We start from the raw sequence: 13,051 nt of genomic DNA, 5'->3' as shown, positions 1-13,051 counted from the left end.
CAATTTCACCTCCTCCCTCCTGCACTAAACTTTGTCCTTTACTGCAGCACAGGCAGGCTATTATATCTCTGCATTACGATAAAGAATACACAGATAAGTGGAGACTCGTACTAGACAATGGCTTTTCTATTGCAAGTGTGGGTAATCGTCTCGTGGAAGGAGGCACTGTGTTTTGGCAAATTGCACCAGATTCATCTGGCTATAGGCATCCCCTTTCCTCCTCTCTGCTCAGGTTTCCTCCGCCCCATCACAGTGCGAGGGCCTTATCGTGCTGCCCACTCTCAATAGGCAGGGCCGACGCTAAGATTTCAGATGCTGGCCAAGCACTCTGAGGGAACAGGTGTCCCCTCTGTCTGCCTGTGGTCGAGGTCCTGTAGTGGAAGCATGGGAAAGGGCAGCCACCGCAGAGGTTCTACCCCAGCGGACAGGTAACAGAGCGCCTTTCAACTCAGCCTGAATTCAGCTAAATTGGCATCCTTTTAGGAACTACGGGAAGCAGTTGGGAGTCGAAAATAAAGAGCGGAAATTCGCCCAACGATTCCCAGTCGACTGGAGGAGTATGGTGTTCTCACAATGGGAAAGGAGAGAAACTATTTTGATGTGTAAATGAGATAAGAGGGAAAAAAGGAGGGGATTTGGCTGGGATTGCTTTACTTTGTTGCACACTTTAATAGAACAGACCCGACTAGGTAATGCATTCAAATACATTCATTGAACCAAGCATTTGTTCAATGGGAATTTGCCCTCACCTGCACCTAGTAGATGCTCTACTTTTAGAGAGGAACATTTCTACACTGGGCATCATTTCCTGAGGACAAACTTCTTTTCTTCTTTTTTTTAGTCTGCAGTGAGACAAGAGGGATTTTGCGCCTTGTGGTGAGCAGGTCACTGAGAAGAGAGATCAAAAGAGCAGCAGTGTCAGCCCTGGAGCATGCTGCTCATCAGTGTGGCCTGTGATCAATGGTGCAGGTGTGGTGGAGAGCAGCAGGGCAGGTAAATATCTCAGAGGCTAACACCTTTGACTGCTCATTATGAACTTAGTCTCAAGAGTTTAGTTGAGGAAAAATAGAAATTTATGCACGGGCAATTAAAGGTAATCACTATTTTTAGTGCTGCAGCTTTTATTAGTGTTAACTCCCACTGACACCCTTCATTCATAAATGTGGCCCCATACATAAACAGCTAAATCATCAAAGCCAGCCATATAGCCTGAAGGAAGCTTTTGGGGGGTTGAAGGCGCAAAAAGACATTTGCAAATGTCATTTGACGACCTCTAGACTCAAATTCTGCAAGAGTGATAATATATCGATGGGAATGCCATTAAAAACAGTTTGGAGCTCCTCGTGGATTCATTTGCGCTGACCCAGAATGCAGTATTTTCTTAACACAAGCAGCAGGCCGCTTTGATGTTATCTCCCTATCCAAACAGCGGAGGGCCTGCTGCCCCTGCCCCGCCTGTGGCCGAGGAGGACGGCGTCGATTAATCACACTGAAGCCTGCTGGAGCGCACTCATAAATCGCCCCGGTGCTCCTTAAACAGGAGAGTCCCAGGGCGCAGCGCCGTCATTTATCAACACTCTCCCCTCCGGATGAGGAGTAAATAAAACTCTGAATATGTAACGGAGGGGAGGAGGGGGTGTCCTGGGATGTAGAGCATATCCAGTAGTGTAATGGTAAATAAAGAAATGCCTAAACTCTGACCTCAAAGCAGTCAACTCATTTTATTCATCCAATCACATTTAGGTAGATTATTAGGCCTCATTTTAAGAGAATCTAATTAAACCCACCTCTTTTGTTATTTTGGTAATGTGTGCCTACTTCTGATTAAAGTGTTAAATCAACAAACCAACTAACAATCATGTGACTGTGCCACTTTTAATGACTTTCTAGGGCCTATTTGAAGGTATTTCATGCTCTACAGGATATTAGGCTCATAAAGCATTCTATATATGTCGTATTTTAACCAACTCTATAAAGCTTCTCTTGGAATATCTAGATGAAAAAATTGTTTGATTCATCCAGCAGTCAACTGGAATAAATTTCTTGGCTATTTAGCCATTTTATTTTTAGAATTTTTCTTCATTCCAAGTAAGAATGCCAAACATTTAGTAGTCCAAAGCTCTATTTTGTGGATCAAATTTTTTTAAAAAACTACTATTCCACTATGGCATCTTAATTGTGACTGTTTTCTAGCCAGATAATTCATTTATTAATTGAGAAAATAACGAGCAAATGAAGCAGAAATGTCCCCCCAAATATATATATATATATATATATATATATATATATATATATATATATGCTGTCTTTTCCTAACCTGGCAATAGCCAGATTAATAATTGTGTAGTACTTGATAGTACTCTACAATATCAATCTGGGACCGCTCCATGTAAATCCGTTCGGAGGAAAGAGGCACGGATTGGACAATGCAACAGTATTTCCCGCCTCTGACAGGTTTGTTTTTGGCCAATCGTGGGATCTTCACAACGAGCGGAGCCAATTGGTAGATTAAACTCTTACCAAACCCCGTAGATATAAAAGCACAAACATCTTTACCATCCAGAAATGCTCAAAGCGCCTCTCGTTGTTCTTCCTTCAAAGAAGCGTTAGGAGATTCAGCTAAAACTGACTTAATAGCAGCATCTACATGATTGTTGTCCTCTGTTACCATGTTTGTTTTGATCTACTGGCGCTTGGTGTCGTCTTCACACCCGGATATCCCGCCCCACACACGAATACTGCTGCGTGATTGGCCCGTGCCAACTTGCCTCTGTACGAACAGTGAATGCCGGAGCGGTGCAAGATGGGTTTCTTGAGAGATTTGTGAACTAACAAATATCGCGAGAAATCAACTTGCTGGCAAGGTTAGTCTTTTCCTCAAACTTTCATCAGTTTTTTCTCATCAGATTTGCTTTTTATTCTGTATTGTTGCATAGTGCAACAAATGGGTACCATAGCTGAATAATGTTTCCCTCAAGTGGAGATTAAGAAAAATGCATTAGAAAACTAAGTTTCTGTGTGTGTCTCTTGTACTGTGCAGTTAAGAATAAAACTCTACACAATAGGTAATTTGGAACAGTTATGAATCAGATTTTGTGCTTTTTGAAATTTCATGTCTCAAAAAATATATTCATACAGAAGTCAGATGATCATCCAACTCCTTTAAATTCCAAATGCTGCATGTTAAGATGGATGATACATGATATGATGACGTGTGAAGGTATTAGAGTCTGTCAGGTTGACGATGTAATAATGATACTCTTGCTTGAGGGTCCTCTTAGAACATATCAGTGAATGAGCATCTCTGCTGGCTGATCTGCTTCTGTGCAGGACCTGTGAGCATCATGGTTCTACTTAGCATCAGCAGAAAACTTAACACATGCACATAGTACAAATACAGAAGGAATACATTATATGGTGCAATGTTTTTGGACTCTGATTTGAGTTCCAACTTTTCCTATGAAGACAAATTTCATATTTTTACAACTCTGTTTTGCCATATTCTCAATCTTTATTTGTTTCTTGGAGAGATATTTAAATGCTTGAACAGATCATTATATTTTGGACTTGTGACAATCCAAGCAATCAGGCAGGAAGACAAATGCATTTTCCCAGGATTTCTCTTCGGGACCGGCTGGGGGTGTAAACATTGCTCCTTGTGTCCAGCAACACTGGAGTCCTGTGAGAGTCTGGGAGAAGCAGCGGCAGAAAGCACTATCTCCATCATCGGCGCTCACCAGGCCTGTCCTCACACTGGCAACCCCACAAAGCCTGCCCGGAGACAGATGACAGCGCCACAAAGACAACACAGGTGGCTGGCTGCAGACCACCTGGAGCAGAAAAGCTCAGCCACACTAAGAACTCTGGGAGACAGCGCAGAGAGGAGAGCTTGGAAACAGGGGGAGAATATTATGAATGAGGTGAGGGGGAGGTGGACAGAGTGACAGATGAAGAAACAGACAAACAAAGGAAAGGCATTAAAGCACTGACTGAGGCAAAAGAGGACCAGAAACAACTGGCAGGTGGAGCAAAGTTGCAGGCCACCTTTAACTTATTAGCTATTCTTAGCAAGCAACTGAAAAACCCCAAAGAAATAGGACGACATTTTGATAAATACACTTTGCTTTTTCAGTGAGAGCCAGAAAGAGAAATGATACCATCTTAATGTCTGTACCTAAGATAAAAAAAAAGCTGCAGCCAGCTGTCTTTTAGCTTAGCTTACCACAAAGACTGGGAACAGGTGAGCAGCTGTCTAAAGTGAACAAAATCTACCTACCAGCTCATCTAAAGCTCATTATTTACCATGTTAGATGTTGTTTGTTTAAACTGTATAAAAAGCTGAGTGTCAAAATGAGAATATGTGGTTTTACAAGGAGGATAGATGCTAGACGATTTCTTGGCTGGAAGCGGTGACTTATTGGACTCACAACTGTTCCCTGAACACGTGAGTTTTTGTACAGACTCAAAGAAATGGATTTATTTATGAGGTTTAAAAGTGCTGGTTGATGAATTTAAAAAAAACAAACAACTTTGGGCAGATCCAGGTTAGACACCATCCTTGATTTTCAGTCTTTGTGTAAAGCTAAGCTAAGCTAAGCTAGCTGGCTAAGGCAAGAAATAAGTGCATTTCCTGAAATGCTAATGACAAACAGAAAATAGAAGTTAAAATGTTGGCATTTTTAACTGCACTGGACATCTTATTATAATTAAAGAGTACTATTTTTCTCAATCAGGTTTTAGTTATAACATTAAAAAAATAAATTAGAAGTATAAACACTATTAAACACCACTTTCGCCCAAATGACATTTACCCAAATGCCATTATTTATAATGATGGATAAGCTCATCAAAGCTGACCCTCTATCTATCACCAGCATCAGTGAAGGACTCCTCTCAAATGTCACAATAAGGCGGCTTACATCAAAATTGACCCCTTTCTCCTATTTCCTTTAACAATACCGTTTAATAACGATATGGTCCGTCACGCCCCATAGTGCAATTACATGCCCTGCTTTCAAGAGGTTTTCTTCTAACCAAGATGAATCTCTCCTCAGGACTCACGCTCATGCGCACCTTTGAACTGAGGGAGATGCTTTAGTGCCATGACCTCAATCCATTCCCCTCGGAGAGCACGGTGAACTTTTATCCAGACACCACAATCCCCTGGATCAAATTCTTCGGCGTGATGGAGAATTTCTGGAGCCACCAGGCCTTTAAAGCAAAAGATGGACTTCCAGAGAGGTAGAGCGGACTTCATAGTCCTTTTTGGGAGCTTAGATCAAGTTTTCCTGTGATGGGAATGACTGGTAGCTGGTCTTTACAGAGGTGGGAGAAGGTGAAAGGAAGAGAGAGAATAAAAATAAGTCAGACGGCACACCGGAGCAAGTCTGAGTAGAAACCCAGAAGAAGCGTGTACTCCCAGCAGTGGGTCCCATTTGTTTTTTGACCTCCTGCTTTTAAATTGTGGTAATAACTGATATGACCTTACCTGCTGCTGGAGGAGGTGTGTTGGAACATCATTGTGTGAGACTGATGTGTTTCAAGCCACACACTGGAAGTTTCCTTCAAATGAGCACAAAGTCAAAGGTTTACTATTCTTTAATCTACATTTGCTTTTGAAATAGTCAATCCTCTCTCACTTTCTCTGAAATCCAACTCTTTCTCTTCTTCTTTTGTCCTTGTTGTCATCGCCGTGTTTTCTTTTCTACCTTCCTTGTCAGTGTTACTCTTCCTCCTCACATACTTCATTTTTCAGCCTCTTTATCCCTGTACGTTCCCCTTTTTATACCGCAGTCTCACCTCATCAGTAGCGCTTCCCTGTGTGCAGCCTCCTGAGCATCTGTATGTCTTACATCTGGATCCAGGTCTACTTGATGGGAGCCCTTCACCTCTAGCGCAAGGCCTGCCTGTCTGCAAGTCTCCTCAACAGCTGTCATGAAAACCAAACAGACACTCTTAATTGGTGTTCCAGACTCAAGGAAACTGGACTAAAATATTTGCATAATTTCACAGAGCACGGAGGAAATTGTTAAAACATGTGAGCCAAGGCCCTGGTTTGCTTGTAACCCTACCCCTGGGCCGAGCGGCTCTTGGGTGCCACCCAGCGCCAATGGTGCTGGGAGGGAGGGAATGGAGGGTGAGGCGGGGGGAGGAGGATGGATGGATAGATGGAGGGCAGTCGAGGAAAGAGAGGAGAGGAGTGAAAAGGTCATTCGAGCTGATCCTATCAGAGTGTCTCACCTTCTCACACTGCTCAGAGCCAGAGAAGACCTGACACAGGCAGAGCCGGGCCTGCAGTATCATATGAACACAACACTGGGTGGTTCTTGTTAAGGCAAACAACACTTTTTTCCCCCTAAAAATGTTCCTGTTTCTTTTGCAGGTATGTACATCGGTGTTTATGCATTTGTGACACATTAAAGAAATAGCACTTTCTGGTTAACAAAGCACTAAACACTTGTATGACGTTGTTGTTTGTATCACTGCCTGGTGTGCTCACATCAGAATTAAATACTGGATAGTTTTACCATTTTTGTGCTTCTAAAGGTTATTCAAATTAAACTCAGTCAAATCAGGCTTTGTTTGCTTTGAGTGTACAGAGCTCATAGTAATACAAGACTTTCTATTAAGCTTTCTATTTGTTTAAATGGTCACAAGCCAAAAAGGTTGGGAACCTTATATTACTGCGTATCGCTGAAGATTAATTATGTACAAAAAATAGAGACATAAAGTAGCAGAGTAATCAGAGGAAACAAAATAAAACCCCGGAGATAACACAGAATGTGGAATGTCAAAGGTCTGAAGGAGCACGTATGCCTTAAGAAAGCTTATAACTTTTCCAGATATAACTTTGATTAATAGACTGTATATATTTGTTACCCCCTAATTACGGAGGACTGCAGAGTGTCAGGTAAGATCCAGACTAGCATAATGGTGGGAAGGTCGATTTTAGGAAGGGGCTGGAAGATTTTATGAATGGATTATTCCGTTTGGCCCAGTTCAGAAAAAGTCCTTCAGAATGAGACATTGGGTTAAAAATTATGTGACCAAATGAGGACATTTTTAAAGAGCTATAATGGCAGAATTGATGTATTACTGCAACAAGGAACCTTTGTTTAAAATTATAATTACTGAGTAGGAAACAAGACAGTAACTATTTGTGGATCTGGGTATACAAATGCCTTTACATGATCATATATACTGTTTGAGTGTATACAGTAGAGAAGAGAATGTGCAATCGCTCGTAATTTTCTAACTCTTTCAACACATTGTATATCAACATATGACATATACTAATTCCAGCATATTAGCATGATACAGCTTTGCTCTGGACCCTGTCCTCCTCCGTCCTGGTTCCCACATAGTGAGACAGTGGTGGGCGTTCAACAGCTACAGCTGAGGCAGGGCCGGGTAATTAAACTAGTCTGGACCATGTGGAAAAGACATAGAGGTTTAAATGCCCTCACTGGAGATAACATGAGCGCCATGCAGATAGATCACTCGGGATTCCCCCGTTTACTGGAGATGCCAGCTGCACTGAGACACTGCAGCGAGCTTTGTCACCTTGTAAACGAAACAGGAGAGACAGAGGAGCACGAGGAAGCCAATGAGCAGTACTACGGTGTGTCTTTTTGTTGCACACCAGAGGCAGAGGCAGTGGAGAGGGGAACATGGGGTCTGAAATTGCAGGGTGCTTAATAAAAACGTGGAGGAGGCGAGCATGAGACGCATGAAGTAGCTCAAACAAGCATCAGGTGTCTCTGGGATTTCAAAGGAAATTTCACGCTGCAAAACTGTATTTTATGGTCCTCAGCTAAGAGAGATCGTGAAATTCAACCCCGTGATTGTTGACATAAGCTGTTATGTAGTTTTCGTTTTTTGCATTATAGATGCAAATGAGCCATCACGGTTTCTACGTTTCAGTATAGAGGAAATGGCTCATTAGAAATCCGCCAGAGCTACAAGTAATTATTACAAAAAACAACTCCGTATCACCGAGGTGTGATTAGATCTAATCAAGTGGAGATAAAGTGAGTAAACAGATCATTAAACATCCGCTCCTTATGAATACAACATAATTATTAAATGATTATGGTGATTACACCCCCACCAGGCCTTGTGGCATGTCTTCATTATCACAGAAATTAATCAATGCCACAGGCTGAGGCGGCAGGCTGTTGGAATATTCACAGTGCAGGAAAGATGAATAATGAGGTCAAAAACAAGAACGTGCTCGACTATTTCAACAAAATGTGGGCATTTAGTCAGAAATACTGCAGGACAGAGAGTCTGGTTTGCTGTGTTGAGTTGTTGCTAGGTTTTGATACGGATTAGAAAATTAGAATGTGTCAGAAGTTTGTTTCTTTACATGTTCTTTACCAGCATTGCAATGTATGAAAAACAGCCAAGCAGCTTTCCAGATATTAGTCGTGTCTCTATTATACAGCACAAATTAATCAGTGTCACAGGCGCAGACAGTGGGAGAAATATGATGGATGAAAAATGTCTGCGTGGTGACCATGGGATGCAGAAAGCAGGGAGACAGAGCGTACGTACTGACAGAGGAGGAGGGAGAGTGTGTGGCTTCCTAAAGCGGCGAGAAAGGGACGAGGCAGTGAGAGAAACACAGTCCGTGTGTGTTTTCAAGTGTGTGTGTGTGTGTGTGTGTGAGCGTGTCTCTGTATGACGACAGAACAAACGACCTCCTCTGTCATGCATGGCCTTGAGAAACCTCTGTGGATTTAGGGCTCCATCAGCCTGGGGGGCTCTCTGGCTGTCCTTGAAGCTGCCTGTTTGTCTCTTTCCACACCGCCGACCAGCCAAACAGCAGGATCCTCCACCTCTCCCACGGGTCAGGTCCCTCTCAACCCCCGGAGAGCTTTGATCTGACCGACAGAAGAAGGGGGTCTGAGAGGGCTTTGGGAACTCTCAGCTCCGTGTATGTGTGTGATGGGGCAGCAGACTGAAAGAAGGGGGTGGGGGGGTTTGGGGCGGGTGGGGTCAAAGGCCGGTGTCCATCTCGACTGTCCTTCTGTTTGTTAGCTACAGAACTGCTCCCACACACTCGTACAAACATGCTCACACACCGACAAAAACACCCACACAAGTATATAAAGACACAGAACATTTAATTAAAGCATCCAGAATCTAGATTTTTACATTATCCTCACAATGAAAACCCACATTAAGAACTAAAACTTGACTGCGGTTTCCAGTAGCATAATAGCATCTTTCTGTCTATTCTTTAGGTTTTCTTGCTCTTTGCTGTGTTTGTTCACTTTGTTATTGTCATATTGCCCACAGGTGCACATTGTTATTTTTTCTATAAACATATTTACCTTTAGCACCATCAAAATTGCATTTTTTTACACATTTTTTGTACCATTTGCACTCTTAATAAAAAAAGGAATTTCATTGCACTGATAACTTGAATTTTGCTGAATTTCACAATAAAAGCTACCCGATGAATAAAGCGCAATATGTTACAATTTTACGACCTAAATATATATGTCAGGAGGTGGTGTGGTGATCAAAACAGAGCTAAAAGGAAAGTGACTGTTAGATTTGCAAGCAAATGCTAATGCTGCTATGCATCTGTTGTGTGAAAAATCTAAAAACTGCATGCTAATATACCCCCATATCAACTAAAAAGGTGATATATGTGTTTAATTGTTTCTGCAGCCAGTATTTTGTAACATCATTAGATAACATGCTAACTGAATTTCATCATTTGGTAAGCTGATGACTTAAGGAATGAACTGAATTGAACTTTACTCATTGATTGTTTCCTGAAGTTACCTATAAAATGCCACATTTTTTCAAGAAAAGAACGCACAAACATTACAAACAGGGAGACAGTGGTAATTCTTGCATTCGTCTTTTATCTTTTCTGTGGTAACCTGACTGTTCACCTGCGCAAGTGGCTGCGTATCTGTGTGATGAGTGGGTATGCGTGTGGATCTCCACATGTACCCCACATCTCCACGCCTTTTCCCCACGGGCAGCCTCTCTGACCACCACACAGCCATCAGTCCTCCACTCACTTCTACCCAGGACAGCCCCCTTTTGAAGGCTGAGTAATTAACGTGCCATCTGATACACCATCCGGCCATAGAGGCTCTCTGGGGGGAGGGGGAACACACACGCATTCGCATAGACACACGTACATCTCACACACACACGGGCCTGCACGCGCGCTTCAACGCTTACACGCACAGGTAATCCATCAAGCAGTGTTAACTGGCCAAGTGTCGCTTTCAGCTGCGTCTTATGCGTATAATGGCGACCCTGAGGTTAGCCCAAAGAGACCATCATGTGCTGTAATGACAATCCCCACTCCAGCAATTTGGACATGGATGTATCATAAAACTAATCCGGAATATATGATGTCTAATTGAAGGTCTCTAACAGTTACTCAAAATGAATCGATCCATATTTTTTAAAAGGGTGCTCACTGTTGATTTGAGCCATGTGGATGCTGTGTAGGAGACGTGTGTCTACAATGCAACAGGTAAAGATCCACCTGTGCCACAAAATTCCACCTCAAAAAAGTTCAAGAGCATTGAAATGAGGAATGAGGATGACTAAGCTTTTACTATCATCCAAGACTTTTGATATAATACGATGGAAAGTGTGGTAATGACAAATGTTCCTTTGTAAAGCACCTAATTACAAATAAAAATATGAATACAGTAACATGGTTTTGTTTAAAAATATTTTCTTTTTTCCCCTTGCACCTGTGCAAACTAAGCTGTCTCCAGAGGCAATAAACAAGAAAAGCTCTCTATAAATTTCTCGCTTCCACCGAGATTTTTTAGGACATCACGTTCTACACGACAGCCATGAAATTACTTTGATTTCTGATGTGGTCATGAAAAGTTCAAGCCTTTTAAGAAAAGGTTGGATTTGGGATTCAGTTGCCGGGATGCGACAGTCAAAGACGTTTGGCGGAATATTTTCTCCTGGAGGTTAAAGGTGATGTGGGGAGGTCAAATAAGACTGATGCTTGGAAATGATATCCTTCCTGACATTTATGTGGACTTGTAAAAACATTTGATGTAAGTAATTGGCTTGATTAGATCGAAGGATTTCTCTTTAACAAAAGGCGTTATTTCAAGGTTTTAATTTAAGCTTAGATGATAAAGTGTTTTTTTTTAAAAATACAGTAAATAAAATGTTCTCCATATCTTGTCCAGTATTGCTCTGTGATTTAGGACAGCATTTGTTTTGGTTTGTTTTTTGTCTAAAAGATGCCTTTTGATGTGGACAACACAGCCAAGGGCGATGTGCCAGGAAAGAAGGCGAACAAGACAAGGGAGAACAAGAGAAGAAGAATGTGAAAAAAGTTCTAATCCACAGTTGCAGGTGTGTTACACTTTTGTTGCCCAAGCAGAAGTTCACAACAGAGTTGATGACAAAGGGTCGGGCCCCATGCAGCCTATTGTGGCCTGGAGAACAATATGGAGGCTGTGAATAGCTAATCCCTCTGGACTGCTGACAGGTTGGGCCTTTAAGCAACCTGGGGACTCATTTCTCCACTGGGCTGGGCCGCTGTCTGACAGGGATGGGAAAACCCAGGCTACTTACTGAGCCTTCGCCCAGAGCAGATACTGGGAGCCATTGTAAAGGAAAATATTATCTCCATTGTCAGGCTGTGGCCGTCTTTGTAATATCAGAAGATGAACTCGGGGAGAATATGCCACCGGAGGGGAAATGGAATAGTGACAGAACCAGCTCAGAGTGTGTGAAAGCTATTCAGCCACGTTAAGAGGTCTTTAGTCTGAAACTTTGTCTTAAAACAGATTCCTGTGACCTCATTTGGATTAACAGGCTGCTTAGAAAATTTAGTTTATAATGTTCCATCTAAACTTTTAGAGACTTTTAAAGATTTTTAATGGTAATAAAATCAACGAAATTGAGACAAGCTTTCAACAAAAAGTTTGTATGTGGGCTTCAGTTTTTCCATTGTAAAACTAAGGTTTTTGTTTGTTTGCTTGAACAAAACCTGACTTTGGGCAGAAATGCCATGATTTTAACTTATGATTTTTTATGAACACCTTAAATGTGCTCACCTGCCAGAGCACCGCTCGGATCACACCGTAAATATCCAGAAACTCAGTGACAATGGGGGAAATATGCAGTCAGCGTGTCCGTAAAACAAGCCCAGTGAAAGAACCTGCTGGTGTAAATCTCTTTGTGAAAGAGACAGAAAGGCGAGGACAAGATAATAAGCCAGGGGGAACCGCCCAGTCCTTGTAAACAGGGCCTGGATTGCTCCACATGCCCTGAGAGCAAACACTAATATCTGTTTCTTCTGGGCCACTATTGGCGGCGACGCGGGAACTAGGACCCAAGCAACTGTCTCAGTCAGCAGGCAGAAGTGCATTACTGATATTCACCTCTTGTCCTGGTGCCGAGTTAAGGAGACAAAGGCGGCTCAGGCTGAGAAAGGGCCGAGAGGCTCGTGTGGATGTTGTTTTGTCGAGCCTCTCCACCTTGCTCTCTCCTCACCCCTCCTTCTTTATCCATCTTCCACTCCTGTCTTCCTCTCCTCTTTTTTCCTCTGTCTGGCTCGACCTTCCCTTTCAGAGTGTCCAGCTCATCCTGCCACAAAGAGCCTCAATCCTCTCCTGAGAGGAGGCTACCAGTCCTGCGTTGTAACCCAATCATCTATCTAACAGAAGAGTGTGTCATCTCCACAGAGTAACAGGAAGTCTTGTGCACAAGGCAGATCTCTTTTTCTCTGCATCTGTCTCTCTCTTACTTACACTTACACACCAGAAGATGTAAACACAAACAGCATGCTGTATATTCATAAGTGTGCTTGCAAAAACAAATCTTTAAGATCATTGACAAAACAGTATAACATTTTAATTTCTGGGCTTTTTTTTAACAGTCAGCTTGAAGATTTGCATCGTCATGATTACGTGCTTTAATAGATAAGCCAGGTGATAGTCTACATTTTTCTTACTGTCAAATAAAAATCCAGTTAAAATGAATTAAAACAGCAACGGGCTGAAAATTTTACCTGCCAAAGCCCAATGTAGTTTAT

General features: G+C 42.3%; 1 long non-coding RNA gene across 1 annotated transcript; it reads left to right on the top strand.

Moving 5' to 3' along the window:
• Positions 1–320: 320 nt before the first annotated feature.
• On the top strand, positions 321–1,700 carry LOC127531415 (uncharacterized). The gene is made up of 3 exons (XR_007938537.1): positions 321–428; positions 842–993; positions 1,430–1,700. It is a non-coding gene; the product is annotated as an uncharacterized LOC127531415 (long non-coding RNA).
• The last annotated feature ends 11,351 nt before the right edge of the window (positions 1,701–13,051 follow it).

Source organism: Acanthochromis polyacanthus, chromosome 20 (assembly GCF_021347895.1).
Source record: "Acanthochromis polyacanthus isolate Apoly-LR-REF ecotype Palm Island chromosome 20, KAUST_Apoly_ChrSc, whole genome shotgun sequence".
Classification (NCBI taxonomy): domain Eukaryota; kingdom Metazoa; phylum Chordata; class Actinopteri; family Pomacentridae; genus Acanthochromis; species Acanthochromis polyacanthus.
The sequence above is the reverse complement of the archived record's forward strand: the minus strand, read 5'-3'. Positions and strand labels throughout refer to the sequence as shown.